The 17,778-nt window shown below is 37.6% G+C and overlaps 1 long non-coding RNA gene and 1 other non-coding gene across 2 annotated transcripts; one reads left to right on the top strand and one right to left on the bottom strand.

The window, feature by feature from the left end:
* Positions 1-1,610: 1,610 nt before the first annotated feature.
* Positions 1,611-8,119, bottom strand: LOC125086758 (uncharacterized). Its single transcript, XR_007123263.1, has 3 exons — positions 7,883-8,119; positions 2,275-2,280; positions 1,611-1,620 (listed from the first exon to the last, which is right to left on the bottom strand). It is a non-coding gene; the product is annotated as an uncharacterized LOC125086758 (long non-coding RNA).
* LOC125090016 (small nucleolar RNA SNORD58) lies at positions 5,080-5,144 on the top strand. Its single transcript, XR_007124135.1, has one exon. It is a non-coding gene; the product is annotated as a small nucleolar RNA SNORD58 (small nucleolar RNA).
* Positions 8,120-17,778: the final 9,659 nt, after the last annotated feature.

Raw genomic sequence — 17,778 nt, 5'->3', positions numbered from 1 at the left:
CCACGCCAGATACTTCAAGAGATGCTGAGAAAAATCATGACAAGTGAGGCCTCATGCATGGTCTCCAAAACTTACAATGTGCTTGACTGATGTAACTTCTTTCTAATAGCAGGTGCCAAGAGAAGAGCCTGTTCCTCAGGGTCTTGTGAGATCCTCTGGTGAGAGGCACTGAGAAAATACCACATTTCTATTGGTATTCATTTTTATTTTTTAACATTTCTACTTCTGTGTTTATTTTATAAATATGAATGTTCTGGACACCTGGGTGGCTCAGTCAGTTAAGCGTCTGCCTTCGGCTCAGGTCATGATCCCAGAATCATGGGATCAAATCCCGAGTAGGGCTGCCTGCTCAGCAGGGAGCCTGCTTCTCCCTCTTCCTCTGCCCTTCCCCTCTGCTTGTGCTCTCTCTCTCTCTCTCTCTCTCTCACTGTCTCTCTCAAAAAAATAAATAAGATATTAAAAAATATGAGTGTTTTATCAGTACACTAGCAAACGTTGATAATTTATACCAGACGTGAATTGGAGGTTGGGACTTATTTTATGTAAGTGGGAGGTTGTTTTACTGGTAGATGTACATGTTAAAAATGTTCTGGAGGCCACTGGTTATAACTATTACCGTGTCTCATGCACTACCTTAAAAAAATCATCAGTGTGTAGCAACAGGCTCAGGACAGTCTAGCATTATATTAGGTGTGTAAATGGAGGGGAAACAATTATAGAAAGAGGTGGGGGAGGCTTGTTTCCAGATATCAGATAAACTATCACAAAATCTGGTGCTTACAATCAAAATTCCATCTGATAAAAATCACAATTAGATGCAAAGCAAAATAGAAATTAGTTTTTCTTGCTGCTTAACCTGGCATCTGGAAGTCCTCTGCCTTCTCGCATTTACTCAGTGTTCCCTCACCAACCCAAATTGCAGGAAGCTGCTGGTGGGTAGATGATGTTTTGTTTGGGGGCTCTTGTGACCTTTATGCCAACTTCATGATTCCAAATGCAAACGTTAATAACATATATTTTTCAAGGGCGCCTGGGTGGTGCTGTCAGTTAAGCATTGGACTCTTGGTTTGGGCTCAGGTCCCGGACTCAGGGTCATGGGATTCAGCCCCACCTCCCACTCTCCACTCAGAGGAGTCTGCTTAAGACTCTGTCTTCGGGGGTGCCTGGGTGGCTCAGTTGGTTGAGCAACTGCCTTGATCCTGGAGTCCCGGGATCGAGTCCCACATCGGGCTCCCTGCTCAGCAGGGAGTCTGCTTCTCCCGCCAACCTCTCTCCTCTCATGCTCTCTCTCTCATTCTCTCTCTCTCTCTCAAATAAATAAATAAAATCTTTAAAAAAAAAAAGACTCTGTCTTCGTCGGCCTCCTCCCCTCCTCAAATAAATAAATCCTTAATTCTTTAAAGATAGACATTTTGCAGAAGAAATTGGGAATTTTAGATATGAACATAAGTGCTCTACTGCTCATTCATGAAAATTTGTCAAACAAGATGTCATTAGCAGCAGCTTTCTTTTTGCTGGGAATACATACATCATTTGCAAAACTGTTATCAACAATGTTAATGGAATAAAATCACCTGATCTAGTTCCAATAATTTATAAAAGATGTATTTTTATGCTTCTCTATGTCACTTAGTCCTGCACCTTACTTATTCTCTCTGGATAATCATGTCCTCTTCTGTAAAACATAAAATTTGGTTGCTTGAGCTGAACTTGGTTTCCTTTTGCTCTGACCCATTGTTTTTTTAGGAGAACTTGTTTAGATTTTTTTTATATATATTTGTATCAATGTATATGGAATATTATTCTCAGCAGTATTTCAACCTGTCTACTAAATTTTTTTTTAAAGGTTTTATTTATTTATTTGACAGACAGAGATCACAAGTAGGCAGAGAGGCAGGCAGGCAGAGAGAGAGGAGGAAGCAGGCTCCCTGCCCAGCAGAGAGCCCGATGCGGGGCTCGAACCCAGGACCCTGAGATCATGACCTGCACCAAAGGCAGAGGCCTTAACCTGCTGAGCCAGCCAGGTGCCCCTGTCTACTAAATTTTTAATCAAAAATATCTCTTTGCCACATTTTTAGGCTTACCAAATATTTGTAGAGTTATATACCACCATTCTCTACCTCCAGACATCATTTGGCTAACAAATATTTTTATTCACTTTAGTATTTGTTCATAAGTCAGTTCTCTCTCTCTCTCTTTTTAGATTTTATTTATTTGAGACAGTGAGAGAGAGAATGAGCAGGGAGAGCTGCAGAAGGAGAGGGAGAAAAAGACTTTCTACTGAACAGTGAGCCTGATGCAGGGCTCCATCCCAGGATTCTGGGATCATGAGCTGAGCCAAAGGCAGATCCTTAACCCTCTGAGCCACGCAGGTACCCCAAGTCAATTACCACTTAATAAATTATTTTTTTTTTTTGAAACTGGATTAATTTACCAAAATCTTTCAGTAAGGTGTGTGGGAGGGAAAATATTGACTGTGACTATGTGACCTCATTGGGAATGTGTGTATTTGGTGATATCCTTAGACCTGGAAAGTAGAATTTTACCTGAAAATTGTATCAGAGATGAAAAAAATCATATATCAGATGTTTAAAGAGTGTTTAATTAAAAAACATGTGCAATGAATATATTCTTGAAATACTGTGAGCAATCTAATTTTGGTTCCTCAAATTTTTGTTTTTTTGAGTCTTTTTTGAATGATTAGCTATAGTGCTGACGAATAGAAGTTTATCTGAATCACTTGTGAAGTATGTCATAATTAACTGGTCATAAATACTTTGCAATAAAAAAAAGATTCTAGTTTTTTTTTTCTTTTTAAGTTTTTATCTATTTGAGAGAGAGAGAGACAGAGAGAGAGAGAGAAGAGTAAGCAGAAGAAGAGGGGAGGGGCAGAGGGAGAGGGAGAAGCATACTCCCTGCTGAGCAGGGAGCCTGACATGACACAGGACTCAATCCCAGGACTCTGAGATCATGAACTGAACCAAGGGCAGACACTTAACCACTGAGCCACCCAGGCGCCCTGATTCTAGGTTTTTCTTTTAGTAGAATCACTGTGACTCACACACATCTTCACATGCTTCATTGAGTGGAAGAGAAAGGACTGGAATTACAGCTATGGCTGGGATTTGCAGATAAACTGCACAGCACCTATTACAAGACATTGGTTGGATCTCTGAGCAACATTTCCAAATGTGTTTCTCATGTGTATAGGTGGAGGGGGTAGGGAATTGTGAATTAATGCCCAATATAACATCATAAGAAATATGCCCATCATAACATCATAAGAAATTATCAAGTTCAGGTTTATGTTCAGGGTGTTGCTCTAATTGCCTCCTTACTGGTTTCTCTACTGCTTTTCTTCTCCTTACATGCTACTATTCACATAGCAACCAGGGTGATCTTTAAAAAAATGTAAATCAATTAAGCCACTTTCCTATATAAGGCCATCCAGAAGCTCATCACTGCTTTAAAAAAATACTGATTATGATCTATGGCTCATAATTTGACCCCTACTTTTGTCTCGGGCTTCTCCTCTACTTGTTTATGCTTTGGTCACTGTCTATGCTCTGAAATTGCTAAAGCCATTGAAGGAAGGGTCAGCAAATGGTGCTAGTGTAATTGGATATCCATAGACTACATAATGAACCTTTATCTAACCTCACACCTTATACAAAATTAGCTCAGAAATGGATCACAGACTTAAATATAAAAAACAAAACTATAAAACTTGTAGGACATAACACAGAAGAAAATCTTAAGGACCTTGGGTGAAGAACTCTTAGATATGATACACAAAGCACACTATAAAAGGAAAAATTTATAAGGTCGACTGCATCATCATTAAATACTTGGTTCTGCAAAAGACCTTTATAAGAGAATGAAAAGACAAATGGCTACAGAATAAGATAAAATATTTGCAAGTCACATATCTGGCAAAAGACAGCTAAAATATGTAAAAAACTCTGAAATTTCAACACTAAAAGAACAAAACAATCCAATTAGAAAATGGGGAAAACACATGAGAAAACATTTCACCTATAAGAATATGCAGATGGCAAATAAGAATATGAAGATATGTTTAGTATCACTAGTCATTAGGGAAATGCAGGCTAAAACTGCAATGAGATACCATTACACTGTTAGAACAGCTAAAATAAATAGTGGCAATAGAAAACAGGGACAAAGGATATGAAAAAACTGGATCATTCATACATTTCTGGTGTAATTTAAAATGGCATAGGGGCACCTGGATGGCTCATGGGTTAAAGCCTCTGTCTTTGGCTGGGGTCATGATCCCAGGGTCTCTGCTCAGCGGGGAGCCTGCTTCCCTTCTTCCCTCTCTGCCTACTTCTCTGCCTACTTGTGATCTCTGTCTGTCAAATAAATAAATAAATAATCTTAAAAAAATAAATAAAATGGTACAGCCAGTCTGGAAAATAGTTTGGCAGTTTCTTACAAAACTAAACATACAAATACCTATGACCCAGCAATGGCACTCCAGGGTGTTTGCCTGACAGAAATTAACATTTAGGGCTTGAGTAAAAACCTGTATACATTCATTTACACCAGCTGTATTTACGATAGCCAAGAAATGGAAGCAACATAAATGTCCCTCAGTAGATGATGAGTTTAAGCAAACCACGGCACATCTGTACAATGGAATCCTACTCGGCAATATAAAGATACAAACTCTTGGTACACACGATGTGGATAGAACTCAAGAGTTCACAGACTATATTATTTTACTGATACACCATTCTCACAATGACAGAATTTCAGAGACAGAAAAGAGATTAGAAGAGAGGGGTGCTGGGAAGAGGGATGTAACTCTAAAGGGGAGAATATGGAGATCTTTGAGTGATGGGACAGCTCTGAGTCTGGATCGTGGCAGTGGGTGCACACCACACATAATGAAATGACACAAACATCACACCAATGTAAAATTCCCAGTTTTGATATTGTTCTATAATTATATTAGAGGTTACTACAGGGGAAAATGGGAGAGAGTTATGTAGAACCTCTCTACACTGTCTTGGTAACTTCCTATGAATCTATATTTACTTAAAAATAATTTTTAACTTGCTGTGATGACCAATTTAGGACACCATTGGATTAACCATGAAGAAAAGTAATTTTTAAGGATTTTATTTGATTATTGTAGCAACTGTTTTATGAAACTTCCTAAAATAACTGATGCCAGTGTTTCAAGTCAGGTCATTCAAGATATTCTAAATATGAGCCACTAGAAAACTGTTTCTTTACGTTTATATATTAATTTTTACGTTTCATATATAAACATTTGCATATGTTTATGATTAATATTCCTGCAGTAGTGTGTACACATAATTCCTAGCCTGCTCTAAGTATACAGTTATATCATGTCATAAATTGTGTTATTTTACATACCAAAGTGTATGCCTATGACTTCACGTACAGGCATTCACACATGAATGCCTCTAATGAATAGACAGCAATTATATATGAAACACTACAATATCTGAGGCTTCATTTAATTGTACAAATGGAAATGAGTGTTTTTTAGTATTTCTTTAATATATCAGTAAATTTTTTATGGCAACAGCATTCATGTATATTAAGTAGAATTGATCTTTTTTATTTCTTTATTATCTTATGTTTTAATTAGAGTAAAATACATATAACATATACTTTACCATCTTAGCCATTTTTATTTGTTCAGTTTAAAATCCATCTTTTTAAATTATTTTTATTTAGTATGCTTAGTGTTGACACAAAGAAGTGACAAAAATGTATACCGGAGTTACAGTCTAAAACAGATTTTTCTCATCAATAATAATATCTTTCTGGAATTAGGGAACTTTTACAGGGGACCTAAAGGTAGCAAAGATATAAAGAACAAGAGAAAAGATTTTCCTATAAATAGAGCAATTTGAGGAGGGTTAAATTTAGATTTAGGGCTAAAATTAGAGGAGGGGTTTGAAGAAATTGAAAAGAAAAATGATCAGATTAGATAAGAAACAAAGACTCAAGCAATAAAATAACAAAAACAAACAACAATTACAAAAAAAAAATTGACCTACTGTACTCTCCTCCAAGTAAATTTGACAGCCTTAACCCTTGTAAACTTTTGCAAAATGAAACAATCCCTTTAGATATAAATACAATCGGTCCATATAAAGTATGTAAGGAAGCTATTTCACGCATGTAAATGTTTGCTGGCCATTTCTTTAATTCAGTGATTTTTTTTCCCCTCATTTTTTCTTGTTGTTAAAGGTAGTCTTTAGATTCACTGATGAGAGCTGGAAAAAATCACAGGGAAATAGGCAGTTCAATCAAACTACCAGTTTCCTTTGAAATTTGGTTCTCAGGTAGTTGTTTATCTCAGAGATTAGCATATTAACTTTGAATGTGTGACACTAGCTTTCATCTAGATGGTGATCAAACTAAAGTAATACACACAGACAAAAGCAGTTGTACTCCAAGCACAGACTTCAAAGAGTCCTCTGCTGCCATCTTTTACTGCCTCTAGTGCTCATTTCCTTTCTCAGCTACAGACCAAACTGAGCAAAGCAGAGTTTGGTAAGGTAGCCTAAGGCTAAATGCTAAAACAAGCATTTGGGTATGCAGTTTGGGGAATTATTCATACTAATTGCTTCCTTGTCTCTTCCATCCTTAAGGTGCATTCTGACCATTAATTAAGAAGTGGAGTTGTAACTCAGACTCCTCAGCTACCGATTAGTAGCTATGTAATTATTTATTGCTGGGCAACAAACCATCCAAAACATAGTGACTTAAAATAACAACTGCTTATTTAGTTTGTGATTCTGTAGTCCGGCAGTTAGGGCTGGGTTCCACTGGGTGGCTCTTGTAAGTCTTCACTGGGCACATTTGACCTTCGCTGAACTTGCTTACACACGTACATGATCAGTGAACGGGTCCACTGCTACAGGATGGCCTCACCTGAGCTGGTAGGGATATTTGGTGACTTCTTCAATGGGGTCTCTCATCCTTTAGCAGGCCAGTCCAGGCTTGTTCTCATGGTGGTCACGGAGTTCCAATCGCAACAGAAAGGGCCAACCATAAAAACAACAGCTTCTCGATTTCATTGCATTGGCTGAAGGGAGACCCATGCCCCAGAGTAAAATGGTGGTGGAGTGGGTGGAGGGGAGCACACACTTATGAAAGGCAGGGAAATGGGAAGCAAAAACAAATTAGAGTCATTATGATAACTGATAGATGAAAGAAGCTTTGATGCGTGAACTTAAGGGAGAAGACATAAAACAATTCATTGGAACTTGTTATCTTAACATTACAGGTTTCAGTAAAAACTAAGGATATAGCCCATTGAAAAAGAAAAGTCCAGTTTAAAGAAAAATCAAGGAAACATTATAGGGAAATAGGAGATAAATAGCTCTGATTTCCCACATGAAAAAATGATAAGCCAGATTCTCTACTTTAGAATCTCAAGTAGCAATTTTTAAATTCTGAATCTGGATTTTTAGTAACCAGAAGCAAATAGTAAGACAATATTGATATGAGATACTAGTTTTTAATAAAATATGAAATTGCAATTTATATTTTAATGCTTATTATAATTTACTAGACTGTTCTAAGAAAACATTTTTAGATTTAATTTTAACTGCAGTTCTGAATCATGACACATTGTTATTATTATTACTGTTATTCTTGCTTGCACAAAAAGAAACAAGGTTCAAAAAAATTAAGTGATTAGTCTGCAAATCATATAGTTAAGTTAATAGAGTTCAGCAGTTGTTGTTTTGACTTTTTTTGAGTATTTTAAATTGAAAGAATATTTTTATCTCGTAAATACATACCAAATGATGTGTTCTGAATTTATTCTTTTTTTTTTTTTTTTTTTTTTAAGAAATTAGTTTTTATTTACCCCCTGCAAAGGGAGATCCCAGTGTTCTGAGCTTCTTAGTTTGGACAGTGGTGACTGAACATGAACATCTTCTGGTTTCGCATTTAACATCTGTGTTATCTTATGTAACTCAAGATGAAGACTTTTTCCTTTTTCCTTCTGTGACAATTTCGGATGAAGATCGACGTCACCTGGTCTTCCCCTTGTCCATCTTCGCCTCCTCCTGCTGGAGTCGAAGTTGCAGTCGCTGTCACCTCAAGACCCGTCAGGCTGGGGGAGGGAGGGGGAGGGGAGAAGAAAGGGGGGGAAAAAAAAAAAGCCAGGAAAGTACAAACAGCGCTTGCGCAAGAGTTCTGAATTTATTCTAAATCACAGTTCAGAATTAACTCAATAATTTCAGTATCAATCAGCTGAGGACATTTTTGTTTTCAATTTTTAACAAAGAGTAAGTCACTCATTTTTAATTCTCGTCAACTTTAGAAAAGTTATATTCTTCTTCTCTCTCTCTCTCTCTTTTTAAAGTTGAGAGTTGTTATGACTGATAATGACACTTACAATGCAATTTTCTTATCACATGACAATAAAAACTGCTATTTCAACATTAATAAGTCAAAATACATATTTCCCTACCATATTCATTTAATTATATCTTACAATTATGCCATGGAAGCCAATGTACTTTGACTCTTAATTCAGTGCTCTTTTCATTGGTAACATGTTTATCACGTATTTAAAATTCATTCGGCCAAAACATAATCTCTTTGAATACATAGTTATGGCAATGGATTTTGAGGTTGATCCATGCCTTCTGCAACATACACACAGAGAAAACCTGAATCTTTCCCTTCTTCAGACTCTCCTAACATTATCTACATGTAGCTAATTTAGCAAATACTTATCACTTCATTTTATTATCAATTGTGTGTGCATTCTTTCCTTAAAAAGGAAGGAAGTTTGCTTCATTTGTTTTTGTGGTAGTGCCTAGCATAGTGCTCGTAGCAGGTACTAGATGGAAAATGGTTGAAATGAATCTTCATCTTCCATAATCATAACTGTGCAAAATGATGACTAAACTCAGATCAACTGATAATGTGATCATTAATCATCAGACCCCAGTGTAGTCATCTTTGGAATGCAAGCCTGACCAAGGAAGAGAAAGAGAATAACTCTGGAATTACTTTCAAGGGTAACTATTAGGCATGTGGTCTAATGCCTCAAATTATTGCTGTTTTTCAAGGATAGACTTAATAAATAATCCACCTTTGATGATTACAGTTCAGTAGATTTTATTATTTGGAAAGGTTAAACCACGTGGAAATGGATCACCTGACATTTCTCATGTACTAAGTCAGCCTGCTGCCAATACTCGCGAGTAGTCCCTTGAATGTAGAGAAACAGAAATGGAGGTGGGGAAATACCAAATATGTTTCTGAAGAAACACCATCAATTCTAACTGAGGTCTCCAGCTTTAACCTCACAGGAAGCAAAGTTGAGAAAAGAAAGGAAAGTGATGATAAGGAAAGAAAAGTGGTAAGAAGAAGCCAGAACTGTGAAAAGAGAAGAAGCCAGAACTGTGAAAAGCCATAAAGCTATGCACAAAACCAACACTTGGAGGACATTTGGTTTTCCCTCACTGTACACACATCAGAAGCGCCAGTCCTCTTTCAGCTCCTCTTCCTGCAGTCCCAGGCTTGTGGTCCATCGATGTGAACTGTCCATCTCCAAGGTTCAGAACCCAAGTCTCTGTCCGTATCAGCCAGAAGAATTGACAAAAGGCAGTGGCGAAACTGAAAGTGAACAAAGCCCTGTCTCAGAAGATGGCCCAGATGACTAGCTCAGCAGTTTGGCAGCTAGCCAAGGTAGACTGTACATGGGCAGGTGATGGCTGGATCTTTTATTCTAGTAGCTGGAGTAGAGAGAGCACAGGGCCACTTAGGCAGGAGACACTGTTTCCTGTACTGGCTCCATCTAACTGATATAGGGTGCCTATAGGTTCAGGCATTATACCTTTGTGGATATAATATCAATCCTTCTTGTCCCCCCTTTTAAGTCCTTGACCTTATGATACTATCTTCTTTCTCAGAGAAGAAAAAAAAAAACACACTTTAAAAGGAATTGGTATTCATGACACAAAAGTCTGGAGGAGGAAGATTGGTTGGAAGTTCACTTGGCATCTTCTTTTTTCAGCTTTAATACAAAAGGCGAGTTATTCCTCATTCTCTCACATACAGATCAATTGCTTTGAAGGGCTTTTTGCCTAATAAAACATCAAAGACACTTAAAAATATTTAAGATACAGCACACATAGAGAAAAATGCAAAAAATGTAAACACATAGATTAATGAGTTGTTATATTCCAAACACCCATGTATCATGACCTAGGTCAAGACACAGTACATTTTCTGTACCCCGGAAAACTTCTCAGTACATATTGTAATCACTATTTTTTTTTTTTTGAAAGAGAGAGAGAATTGGAGGATTGGAGGGGAGGGGCCAAGGGAGAGAGAGAATCTTAAGCAAACTCTGTGCCCAGCCCGGAGCCCAACGTGGGGCCCAACATGACACTTCATCTCATGACACTGAGATCATGACCTGAGCCAGAATCAAGAGTCAGACACTTAACCCAAGAGCCAGCCAGGTATCCCTATAATCACTATTTTGTCATCTAATTCATCTCTTTCAGAATCGGCAAATGTCCCCCGAAGGAAGTCAGACCCCACAGTTGAAACTTTTAATTCCTCACTATCATGTGAAAGTATTCAGATATTTTCAGGCTGTTGTTTTTGGTCCAGGTTTTAAGTTGTCTGTAATGGAAAAGTCATTCCAAAATGATCTAGTTATTACTGTTATTTAAGTAAAACCCACAGAAGTTTCTTTTGGTATTTATTCATTTTGTGTCTCATGCTGATCCTTCCTCTCAAAGATGATCATCAAGGTGTCTCTCTGATACCTGTTCTGCTCAGCCAGTATCAATAGCACACATTTAAATCTGTGGCAGGGCTTTCTATTACCTGGAGAAGAGAACATTGATGTCCAAAGAGATTGTTTTTAAAGGAACTCATATTTCCTGATTAGTGAGGACGTCTTGACACTGGAAAAATCAATTGGAATTTGAAAGTGAGATTCAAGTGCTGAACTAATTTAAATGGCTTTTTTCTCTGACTCCTACCTTTCCATTTCTATGGAAAAGTCCAAATGTACAGGTAGGCCTATCCAGAATTTTTTATATTCCAATTCCTTTCAGGGATAGAAATCCAAAGAGGGAGTATATAGAATGAACAATGAAAACATTTGGTTCACATGGGGTTCTCCTGGGGAAGGCTCGAGTGACCTTCTTTTATTTTGTGAAAGAAATAAAAAAGGGGAACTGCAGCCATAACTATATTTAATGAGGTCTACAAAGTTGTAATTTCTTCTGAGTAGGCTGCTGAAGCTCCATGGAGCCACTATAGGAAAAGCTTCTCTACAGCCTTTCCTCAGCTTTCCTAAAAACTTAATACTGAATCTCAGATAGTACACAGATAATACCCTCCATCTTCTTCCTCAAATCTTCCTGAAAGAAGAGTATATGAGTTCCAATCCCAAGGAACTTTACACTGTAATATATTTTTTTAATGTGCCAGATCCTTTATTAGATAGTAGGGAAATAATGGTGAGTGAGAGAGTCCCAGGTCCCCAGCCCAAACAAGTATAAAATCACCATAAGCAGGACAAAAAGTCCCTCTGACACCACAGTTTGAGTATAGGCTCCAGAGCCTGGACAATGCTACTGTTCCTATCCCTCTCTCTAGACACTGCCTTTCCAGTATTAGGTCAATCAGCCCCAACTCAGCTAAAACTATTTCATTTGTGGACTTTCTAAGAGAGATGTTTGGGAAGGGCAAAGAACCTGCTTCCTCCACTGCAATTTTGAAAGGAAAAGATATGGAACCAAGGAGGTATAAAAATGCCATTACAATTTCAATATATGCAGTTTTCCATTTCTGCATCAGGTATCTCTTCTTTATGCAGGGTTGGTGGGGGGACGTTGTTTCCATCTGAACTAGAGACAGGGTGGGGATGGACTCAGGCATCACCTTTTTAAATTTTTATTTTTTGTGCATACATAAGCACTCTTTATAATTTATTTTTCACCATTTAAAAATTATAGTTTACATACAATAAAATTTACCTTTTTTTAGTATGTGGTCCTGAGTGTTTTTGTAAATATTAGTTAATATGTAAATATTAAACAACACACTACTGCACAAGCAGCGGGCCAAATAAGAAATCAAATGGCAAATCAAAATATGTCTCAAAATGAAAGAAAAAGAAAACACAGTATTTCAAAACTTATGGGATGTAGCTAAAGCAGATGTTAGAGTGAAATTTATGCTATAAATGCTTGTATTAAGAGAAAAATTTCAAGTAAACAACTTAACATTATACCACAAGGACCTAGCAAAAGAAGAAACTCAGCTGAAATTTAGTAAAGGAAGGAAATAACAAAGAAATAAATAAAATAGAGATCAGAATAAACAATAACATAACACTTAAAGTAACAATGAGTTAAAAAAAAAAAGACCATGCTTTAACTACATTAACTAAGAAAATAATGAGAGATGACTCAAAAACCAAAATGAGAAATGGAAGGGAAACAATCCAACCCAAGATAACTGCAGGTAACAGATAAAACCAGAAGTACATATTGTGAAAACAGATCATTATAAATAAGAATATACTAGCAAATCAGATTACTTGGGGGGAAAAAAAAACCCAGATGATTCCTAAAAATGCAAAAATGCACAAGTTACCATGATTGTTATTTTTTATTTTTTTATTTTTTTTATTATATTTTTTATTTTTTCAGCATAACAGTATTCATTATTTTTGCACCACACCCAGTGCTCCATGCAATCCGTGCCCTCTACAATACCCACCACCTGGTGCCCCCAACCTCCCACCCCCCACCCCTTCAAAATTCTCAGATCGTTTTTCAGAGTCCATAGTCTCTCATGGTTCACCTCCCCTTCCAATTTCCCTCAACTCCCTTCTCCTCTCCATCTCCCCTTGTCCTCCATGCTATTTGTTATGCTCCACAAATAAGTGAAACCATATGATAATTGACTCTCTCTGCTTGACTTATTTCACTCAGCATAATCTCTTCCAGTCCCGTCCATGTTGCTACAAAACTTAGGTATTCATCCTTTCTTTTTTCTTTTTTTTTTTTTACAGCTTTATAAACATATATTTTTATCCCCAGGGATACAGGTCTGAGAATAGCCAGGTTTACACACTTCACAGCACTCACCATAGCACATACCCTCCCCAATATCCATAACCCCACCCCCCCCTCCCAACCCCCTCCCCCCATCAACCCTCAGTTTGTTTTGTGAGATTAAGAATCACTTATGGTTTGTCTCCCTCCCAATCCCATCTTGTTTCATTTACTCTTCTCCTACCCCCTCAACCCCCCATGTTGCATCTCCTCTCCCTCATATCAGGGAGATCATACGATAGTTGTCTTTCTCCGATTGACTTATTTCGCTAAGCATGATACCCTCTAGTTCCATCCACGTCGTCGCAAATGGCAAATTTCATTTCTTTTGATGGCTGCATAGTATTCCATTGTGTATATATACCAGATCTTCTTTATCCATTCGTCTGTAGATGGACATCTAGGTTCTTTCCATAGTTTGGCTATTGCAGACATTGCTGCTATAAACATTCGGGTGCACGTGCCCCTTCGGATCACTACGTTTGCATCTTTAGGGTAAATACCTAGCAGTGCAGTTGCTGGGTCATAGGGTAGATCTATTTTCAACATTTTGAGGAACCTCCATGCTGTTTTCCAGAGTGGTTGCACCAGCTTGCACTACCACCAACAGTGTAGGAGGGTTCCCCTTTCTCCGCATCCTCGCCAGCATCTGTCATTTCCTGACTTGTTAATTTTAGCCATTCTGTCTGGTGTGAGGTGATATCTCATTGTGGTTTTGATTTGTATTTCCCTGATGCCGAGTGATGTGGAGCACTTTTTCATGTGTCTGTTGGCCATCTGGATGTCTTCTTTGCAGAAATGTCTGTTCATGTCCTCTGCCCATTTCTTAATTGGATTCTTTGTTCTTTGGGTGTTGAGTTTGCTAAGTTCTTTATAGATTTTGGACACTAGCCCTTTATCTGATATGTCATTTGCAAATATCTTCTCCCATTCTGTCAGTTGTCTTTTGTTTTTGTTAACTGTTTCCTTTGTTGTGCAAAAGCTTTTGATCTTGATCAAATCCCAAAAGTTCATTTTTGCCCTTGCTTCCCTTGCCTTTGGTGATGTTCCTAGGAAGATGTTGCTGCGGCTGAGGTAGAAGAGGTTACTGCCTGTTTTCTCCTCGAGGATTTTGATGGATTCCTTTCTCACATTGAGATCCTTCATCCATTTTGAGTCTATTTTCGTGTGTGGTGTAAGGAAATGGTCCAACTTCATTTTTCTGCATGTGGCTGTCCAATTTTCCCAACACCATTTATTGACGAGGCTGTCTTTTTTCCATTGGACATTCTTTCCTGCTTTGTCAAAGATGAGTTGACCATAGAGTTGAGGGTCTATTTCTGGGCTCTCTATTCTGTTCCATTGATCTGTGTGTCTGTTTTTGTGCCAGTACCATGCTGTCTTGATGATGACAGCTTTGTAATAGAGCTTGAAGTCCGGAATTGTGATGCCACCAACTTTGGCTTTCTTTTTCAATATTCCTTTGGCTACTCGAGGTCTTTTCTGGTTCCATATAAATGTTAGGATTATTTGTTCCATTTCTTTGAAAAAAATGGATGGTACTTTGATAGCAATTGCATTAAATGTGTAGATTGCTTTAGGTAGCATAGACATTTTCACAATATTTATTCTTCCAATCCAGGAGCATGGAACATTTTTCCATTTCTTTGTGTCTTCCTCAATTTCTTTCATGAGTACTTTATAGTTTTCTGAGTATAGATTCTTAGTCTCTTTGGTTAGGTTTATTCCTAGGTATCTTATAGTTTTGGGTGCAATTGTAAATGGGATGGACTCCTTAATTTCTCTTTCTTCTGTCTTGTTGTTGGTGTAGAGAAATGCAACTGATTTCTGTGCATTGATTTTATATCCTGACACTTGACTGAATTCCTGTACAAGTTCTAGCAGTTTTGGAGTGGAGTCTTTTGAGTTTTCCACATATAGTATCATATCATCTGCAAAGAGTGATAGTTTGACTTCTTCTTTGCCGATTTGGATGCCTTTAATTTCCTTTTGTTGTCTGATTGCTGAGGCTAGGACTTCTAGTACTATGTTGAATAGCAGTGGTGATAACGGACATCCCTGCCGTGTTCCTGACCTTAGCAGAAAAGCTTTCAGTTTTTCTCCATTGAGAATGATATTTGCGGTGGGTTTTTCATAGATGGCTTTGATAATATTGAGGTATGTGCCCTCTATCCCTACACGTTGAAGAGTTTTGATCAGGAAGGGATGCTGTACTTTGTCAAATGCTTTTTCAGCATCTATGGAGAGTATCATATGGTTCTTATTCTTTCTTTTATTAATGTGTTGTATCACATTGATTGATTTGTGGATGTTGAACCAACTTTGCAGCCCTGGAATAAATCCCATTTGGTCGTGGTGAATAATCCTTTTAATGTACTGTTGAATCCTATTGGCTAGTATTTTGGCGAGAATTTTTGCATCTGTGTTCATTAAGGATATTGGTCTGTAGTTCTCTTTTTTGATGGGATCCTTGTCTGGTTTTGGGATCAAGGTGATGCTGGCCTCATAAAATGAGTTTGGAAGTTTTCCTTCCATTTCTATTTTTTGGAACAGTTTCAGGAGAATAGGAATTAGTTCTTCTTTAAATGTTTGGTAGAATTCCCCCGGGAAGCCGTCTGGCCCTGGGCTTTTGTTTGTTTGGAGATTTTTGATGACTGTTTCAATCTCCTTACTGGTTATGGGTCTGTTCAGGCTTTCTATTTCTTCCTGGTTCGGTTGTGGTAGTTTATATGTCTCTAGGAATGCATCCATTTCTTCCAGATTGTCAAATTTGTTGGTGTAGAGTTGCTCATAGTATGTTCTTATAATTGTCTGTATTTCTTTGGTGTTCGTTGTGATCTCTCCTCTTTCATTCATTATTTTATTTATTTGGGTCCTCTCCCTTTTCTTTTTGATAAGTCTGGCCAGGGGTTTATCAATCTTATTAATTCTTACAAAGAAACAGCTCCTAGTTTCGTTGATTTGTTCTATTGTTTTTTTGGTTTCTATTTCATTGATTTCTGCTCTAATCTTTATGATTTATCTTCTCCTGCTGGGTTTAGGGTTTCTTTCTTGTTCTTTCTCCAGCTCCTTTAGGTGTAGGGTTAGGTTGTGTACCTGAGACCTTTCTTGTTTCTTGAGAAAGGCTTGTACTGCTATATATTTTCCTCTCAGGACTGCCTTTGTTGTGTCCCACAGATTCTGAACCGTTGTGTTTTCATTATCATTTGTTTCCATAAATTTTTTCAATTCTTCTTTAATTTCCTGGTTGACCCATTCATTCTTTAGAAGGATGCTGTTTAGTCTCCATGTATTTGGGTTCTTTCCAAATTTCCTCTTGTTATTGAGTTCTAGCTTTAGAGCATTGTGGTCTGAAAATATGCAGGGAATGATCCCAATATTTTGATACCGGTTAAGACTTGATTTAGGACCAAGAATGTGATCTATTCTGGAGAATGTTCCATGTGCACTAGAGAAGAATGTGTATTCTTTTGCTTTGGGATGAAATGTTCTGAATATATCTGTGATGTCCATCTGGTCCAGTGTGTCATTTAAGGCCTTTATTTCCTTGTTGATCTTTTGCTTGGATGATCTGTCCATTTCAGTGAGGGGAGTGTTAAAATCCCCTACTATTATTGTATTCTTGTCGATGTGTTTCTTTGATTTTGTTATTAATTGGTTTATATAGTTGGCTGCTCCCACGTTAGGGGCATAGATATTTAAAATTGTTAGATCTTCTTGTTGGACAGTTCCTTTGAGTATGATATAGTGTCCTTCCTCATCTCTTATTATAGTCTGTGGCTTAAAATCTAATTGATCTGCTATAAGGATTGCCACTCCTGCTTTCTTCTGATGTCCATTAGCATGGTAAATTCTTTTCCACCCCCTCACTTTAAACCTGGAGGTGTCTTCGGGTTTAAGATGAGTTTCTTGTAGGCAACATATAGATGGGTTTTGTTTTTTTATCCATTCTGATACCCTGTGTCTTTTGATTGGGGCATTTAGCCCATTAACATTCAGGGTAACTATTGAGAGATATGAATTTAGTGCCATTGTATTGCCTGTAAGGTGACTGTTATTGTATATTGTCTCTGTTTCTTTCTGATCTACTACTTTTAGGGTCTCTCTTTGCTTAGGGACCCCTTTCAATATTTCCTGTAGAGCTGGTTTGGTATTTGCAAATTCTTTCAGTTTTTGTTTGTCCTGGAAGCTTTTAATCTCTCCTTCTATTTTCAATGATAGCCTAGCTGGATATAGTATTCTTGGCTGCATGTTTTTCTCATTTAGTACTCTGAATATATCATGCCAGCTCTTTCTGGCCTGCCAGGTCTCTGTGGATAAGTCTGCTGCCAATCTAATATTTTTACCATTGTACGTTACAGACTTCTTTTTTCGGGCTGCTTTCAGGATCTTTTCTTTGTCACTAAGACTTGTAAATTTTACTATTAGGTGACGGGGTGTGGACCTATTCTTATTGACTTTGAGGGGGGTTCTCTGAACCTCCTGAATTTTGATGCTTGTTCCCTTTGCCATATTGGGGAAATTCTCTCCAATAATTCTCTCCAATATACCTTCTGCTCCCCTCTCTGTTTCCTCTTCTTCTGGAATCCCAATTATTCTAATGTTGTTTCGTCTTATGGTGTCACTTATCTCTCGAATTCTCCCCTCGTGGTCCAGTAGC

Source organism: Lutra lutra, chromosome 1 (genome assembly GCF_902655055.1).
Source record: "Lutra lutra chromosome 1, mLutLut1.2, whole genome shotgun sequence".
Taxonomy (NCBI): domain Eukaryota; kingdom Metazoa; phylum Chordata; class Mammalia; order Carnivora; family Mustelidae; genus Lutra; species Lutra lutra.
The sequence above is the reverse complement of the archived record's forward strand: the minus strand, read 5'-3'. Positions and strand labels throughout refer to the sequence as shown.